The sequence below is a fragment of the Atta cephalotes genome (genome assembly GCF_000143395.1).
Source record: "Atta cephalotes unplaced genomic scaffold scaffold00005, whole genome shotgun sequence".
Classification (NCBI taxonomy): Eukaryota; Metazoa; Arthropoda; class Insecta; order Hymenoptera; family Formicidae; genus Atta; species Atta cephalotes.
In genome coordinates, this window is record NW_012130069.1 from 7,873,776 (window position 1) to 7,880,060 (window position 6,285).

The following is a 6,285-nucleotide window of genomic DNA, read 5'->3' on the forward strand; positions in this document are numbered from 1 at the left end:
GAGAGAGAGAGAACGTAATATAAGAATAATATAAATCATAATTTTTTATACAAGTTTATCTTCACAATTTACTGAATCAATCTATAAATACTCTCGTTTTATTCATGCATTTTAGCACATCTTGCTATGCGTATAAAAATTGTTATTTGCGGACAGCGAAAATTTTTTTAATTGAAAAAATGCTGTACTTTATGGAATACTGCCAAATATTACTAAGGCAGATCAAATGTTATTCTTTGATTTATACTTCATATAAAAAAAAGGATTAGATTATAAAGTAATTGAATGACCCACTCAATAATATCCAAAGCTAGATAATAATTTTTATAAATGAAATAAGTAAAGAAGAATCAAATAGGATTAAATTTTGGCCTAATAATATTTATATGTAAATTTTTTAATATGTCTTCCATTTATATAAACATTTATATAAACGCGCCGATTACTTGAACAATTATAAAGTGAAGCTGAAATAATAACATTAAATTGATTAATTTTTATTAATAACGTTAATAAGTATCTTAAATACGACAAAAAACTTATTAATGAAAAATAATATCTTAGCTAGGATAATTTTTATACTGATCTATATAGATTGAAAGAAACATGCCTGTCGTTTCTACTTCAGATTATGTCAGTGTAGATTATGTATACATTTATTGCAAACCAATTTAAAGTCTTATATAATCTTAGATTTAGTTAATAAAAAATTTAAAAATCATTGAATTCGCTGAAACATTGTACAACTGAAAAGAAAACATGAAAAAATACAGTACTCCGATATGATTGATTTTTAACGATCGCAATGGCATCGAGTGCATCTCCTGGCTAATTTCGGGCGTCCAAAATTCGCATGGGATTCCCGTTCCCTCGGAGTCAATAGACTCTTCGTTGCGACAGATGTGCGTATCGATTTCAGTACATCGTCGATTCGCGCGTATCCCCGAATAAACGCAATATCGCACGCTTCGCTCTTTGAGATGCCCGGCGACTCCTCGTGCATGCTGTCTTCGTGCTGCTTCGTCCCCGCTTCACGTTGCGACGGCGTCGGCGTCAGTCAGCAGGCACACGCAGCGCGAAGCAGGGGGTTTCGCAGGGGGAGCACCTGGAGGGGCCACTGGGTGGCCGGCATCACCCTCGCCAGGTGGTTGCAACTTGTTGTTGCGGGACCTCGCGACCTACGTGGGCCTTCTTTCTCTCTCTTTTATGTATCCTCCTATCATCTCCCTTCTCTAGATACCCTCTTTCGCGTGGTTCCACACATGTGTATATGGACATTATAAATCGGTATTTCCCAGGTTTACGTAAAAGCGAGAACATCGCGTTCTCCGTTTTAAATCAGAAAATTGAAATTTTGCGGAGAGGGGAGTGGAGGAGGGCGATATAGAAACAGATGCGAGATGGACTATGATTGAACAAGCAGTTGCGTCCAATATTAAGTCTCAACACAGCGAATGTGAAATTGTATACATGGAATTTTTTTCAATGATATTTTATAAATTAATCCTATTTTACGTATTCTTTGATAAAAGTAACAATGGAAAAATTTATTTATTTATTCAACGATAAGGTTCTGTCAACGAATTCTTCTAAACACGTACGTTTTCACATTTTGATGCTTTTGCTGATGCTCTTTTTTTTATTTCTCATTTCTTTAGCGATATTTTCCTACAAATAATTTTGCATGCATGATTCGTCGCAACATGAATAAAAGTAGATCGTTATGATCATAGAACTCGAAGAACAGCTGCTTTTACGCATCATTTACGGCACCCGCTGCCGTTATTCTGAGATGACACCTCTTCCAGATACAATCACACCACTGAAAGAAATGCGTGAAACCTTGTATCACGCGATCTTCTAAAAATAAGGAAATGAATACTTTTGGAGTGGCACACGCTATAATGTCCCCTTTCCTTTTACAATCGTTGACTTTTCGAGAGTGCAAGAAGAACGTTCTCAAAAGAACGCTCTGTGCATCAACTTTCCGTCTCTCTCATTTTTAAGTCTGTTACACTGATGTTTATACTCAAACGAGTTTTTTGTTAATATACTGAAAAATTTAATAAATACACATGATTCATCTCCTTTTTGCACTCACTGATTTATTTAAAATTAAGCAATCTTAATAACATAAGTATAGATGTTTTTTTTTGACATTAAAAAAATTAAGTATATCTTAATAAATATTTTTTTTAATAAATATTATTTGTAAGTAAAAACATTTACTTTCTCAATGAAAAAAAAAATGATAGTTAAATTAAATTAATGATCCTTGTATCAAAGTATATGTTAATATTCAATAAATGTTTATATATTTACAAATATTTAAAGAAATATTTATTACTATGATTGTAATAAATATTTTTCAGTGTATACATTAACTCGAATAAATTAATTCGAGCTAACAATCTTTTCCTTGATGGATTTTCTTTCGCATACTGTCGAAGAAAATTCGATTGATACTCTTCGTTAAATCGAACAGTTGAGGTTCGCCCTAATACAGAGATTATTACAACAATAATCTAATCTATTAAATTATACGAATTCATTATAGAATATCTGCGGACAATTTAATTTCCGTCGTGACGAATGTATGAGTGTATGTGTGCGCGATGAATTCCATTTCGGCATTGTTCGCTGAATCGAGCTTTTGGCATTCTGAAGAAGAACTAGAAAATAAGAAGGACTTCTCGGAGGGCAATCTTGAGAGAGGCGATGTGCGTCGGGGGTTACTGAAACAGAAGTGGGACACTCGCGGCGAAAGGGGTTGGCCCTCGCGCACTGTGACAACGGTAAAATTCAAAACGACGTCGTCGTCGGACTTGGCTTCCGGCCATTTCCCGGCTATCGATCCATGAAGCGTTACGACGAAGCTGCTTCACGTGCAATTATAGGTGCATCGTGTGTATATAACATGCATCGGCAACCGGGCGCGTTATCCTCGTCCCGCAAGAATGATCCACGAAATTTGTGCTCAAATAAGGCTGATTCTTCATCAATACGGAGGAAACTCTGTTCGATCAAACTAACTTATCAGTAAAATTATCCGTAATTTGAATTTATATTAAATTGAAAATCGTTTAATCTTATTATATTCAATCATAACGATTTCTGAGAAGTAACATTGTAAACTAATTACAATCCAATAACTGACAGCCGAAATTTCTTTTCGAACATTTCATGTTCTTTTGTTTATTTTTTTAAAATAACATAATGTTATCGATATTATAAATCTCTATAACATTGACATTAACATGCGGTATATTAATATATCGCTGGCCGCATGGAAAAGAAACGCCAGGCTATTCTTGGCGCGAGATAAATCGGTGTGAACGACTCCAGGTGCATACACCGAGGAAACCCCTCGCAATCGTTCACAAACCCATAGCCGGTGAACAGTCGCACACGTATACAGTCGGAAGCGACCCAAATGCAAGTACAAACGTAGATTAATAACGCCGTTGCGATAATGAAATTGTTCACGTGATACGTGAAATTTGCGACCACGTTCTCCGCGCGACATGCCCATCGACCCAGAAATCGATCCGGAAATCGATCCGGAAATCTTCCCAGTATAAACCGATGAGTATTCTTTTTATGTATCATTCTTATGATCAAAAGCGAATCCATGCAGCGAAAGAGAGAGAGAGAGACAGAGAAGGAGAGTATAAGTACGCATTGTGGGAACACGAGGAGCCAGATTTGCCAACGTCGTCGTCGTAATTGCGTTTCAGGTGTAAGGAACATGGTGAGAGTCCGCCCTATGAGTACGACACGAGCGTTCGTTTCCACGTATGCGTGAAATCGATAACTGGGAATTAGTCTGCCCGGCTGTCTCCCAGAACTAAATGCGAGTATACGGCGGGAGAAAAATTTAATCGATTATCCTTGGGAACTAATACTCGCACGAATTTTGTTTATTATTACTGTTTACATATCGAAAGAAATAGTTGATTAAAATTTAATTTCATTCGCAACAACTTTTTTATAAAATGAAAAAAATAATTTTATATAACGTTTATTTTTCATTATAGATATTGTCATTAATAGTAGGAAAAACTTATGAGACGTATAATAAATAATAAGTAATAATTCAAATAGCAATAAATAATACAATGAGAATTGATGTGAGAAATATATATTCTCAAGAGAAGAATATAAATTATCAATGACGAAAAAAAAAGACGAATTTAATGAATCGATAAATGATTAATACCTGTCAAAAAATTTAAGTATACAAAGATATTAATTTTAGATGGATATCTTAGATAAATTAAAATGCATGTCAAATTAAAAATGAATGACAGAAAAATTAATTGCTTGCTTTTCTGCTTCTAGCAAATTTCCAATCGAAAATTTAACACAATGAAATATTTAAAACTTATATTTTTTTACTGAAACTTACTGTCTAACTGAAATTGATAGATCAGGTTTTTCAATTAATTTTTAATTTTTAATTTTTAATAAAAAGAAAAACATATCTGAAAAATATCAATGACGAATTTCCAATACAGTTTTTTATTTGAATTATTTTTCAAAAATTTTATTTCATCAATGTTCAGTTTATTATTTCAAATATTGAGTTAATTATGAGGAATCGTTTCATTCTGAAATTATTTTACGTTGAAACATATATGCACAAAAAGAGTCTTTTATTTGCACAGCTAATCTATCAAATATTCTAAAGTAATTAAAGTAAATGAGAAGCAGTTTCGAATAATTTTTGTAGCTAATGGCTCATCGGCTATCATATATCGCACATTTTCTTTTCTCTTTTTTCACGTTTACCTTAATATGCTGTCATGTTCCCGGAGATATTGTCCCATGATGGACATACGTGTAAGAAACACTAGCCAGTCACGAAAGGGTAACAAAGTAAACGCGCGGCAGAATAAACGAAAATCTACCCGTACGAGAAACCAGAGAGAAAGAGAGAAGAAAAGAGATGGAGAAAATATCAGTATAGACGGTACAGAGGATCAATACGTCACGAACACGGTCACAACTATTTGTGCATACACGCGAGACTGCATCTCTCCCCCTTTCAGTCTATATTCTGAGATAATTCTTCTGCACATTAATCATAATTACTTGTCTCACTGAACGAATCGATTTGCTTCAGACAGCGCATCAACGTATGTGATATATAAGATTACAAATATATCATATTTGTTGCTCGAACAAATGTTTGTTGCTACACAAAACAGATCAGAGATCCTTTTTTCTCAAATTTATTTTAAGATTTATTTATTCGTGATTTTTTTTACACTTGATCCAATAGAGATTTTTCATATTACTTGTGCGAAGTTATAAGTTAATTAAACAAAAACTTCTTATTAAAGAGATCCTTTCTTCTTTATTGATATCTAGAGAGGTAGAATCCTTAAACTACTTTGTTTGTTATCATCTTGGTTCTTAAACATCTTTGTTAAAATTATGAGAAATTGTTTTCGTCCTAATCGTGTGAATTAATTTTAAATTATATATATGCGGGCTATTACACCTGTTATTTTTTATTTTTATTATAAAAATCCTGCTTTTAATTTTAAAATTTAATATTACTTAAAAATTGATTTTCTAATAAAAGAATATTGAGTGTCCCTAAACAAATTTCAGCATTAAATCACTATAATTTTGTAAAATATCATAAGAATTGGTAAACCTTGTAATAAAATCATTCTGATATATAAAATGGAAAAAAACTAGAAGCACATGTATGAATAAATATAATTACCTTCACAATTAAAACACAATTAAAAACATAAGAACATAAATGTATCTATAAAAAATATTTTTATCGACTAAATTAGTGAATGTCCATTTATCATATAATGATATTCTGGTTTATTTTCTATTTCTTGAAAATATTAATTTATGTTCGAAAACGGATAAGTATTTTTATAAATATATTTTAAAAATTATTTTTTCTTTCTAATAAATTCTTTTTAATAATATTTGCTCCTCTTGTTGAAAAAATGAAAGTAGTAGTAGTAATAAAAAAATGAAAGTAGTAGTAGTAATAAAAATAATAATAAGACAAGCTAAAAACAACTTCCAAGATTAGATTTATTTCCTTATGATGTTCACTAATTACTTAAGATTATGATAACATCCTAACCTGATAACATCCCACAAGAATATACAATAGATGTTGCTTTTATTTCTTTTAAATCCCCAAGCTAATAAATCATTTGACACAGAGATGTCTCTTACATATTATTATGAAAAATAATATATATTTTATAAAATTGGGTTTCTCAATTTTAGTTTGCATTTCATTTT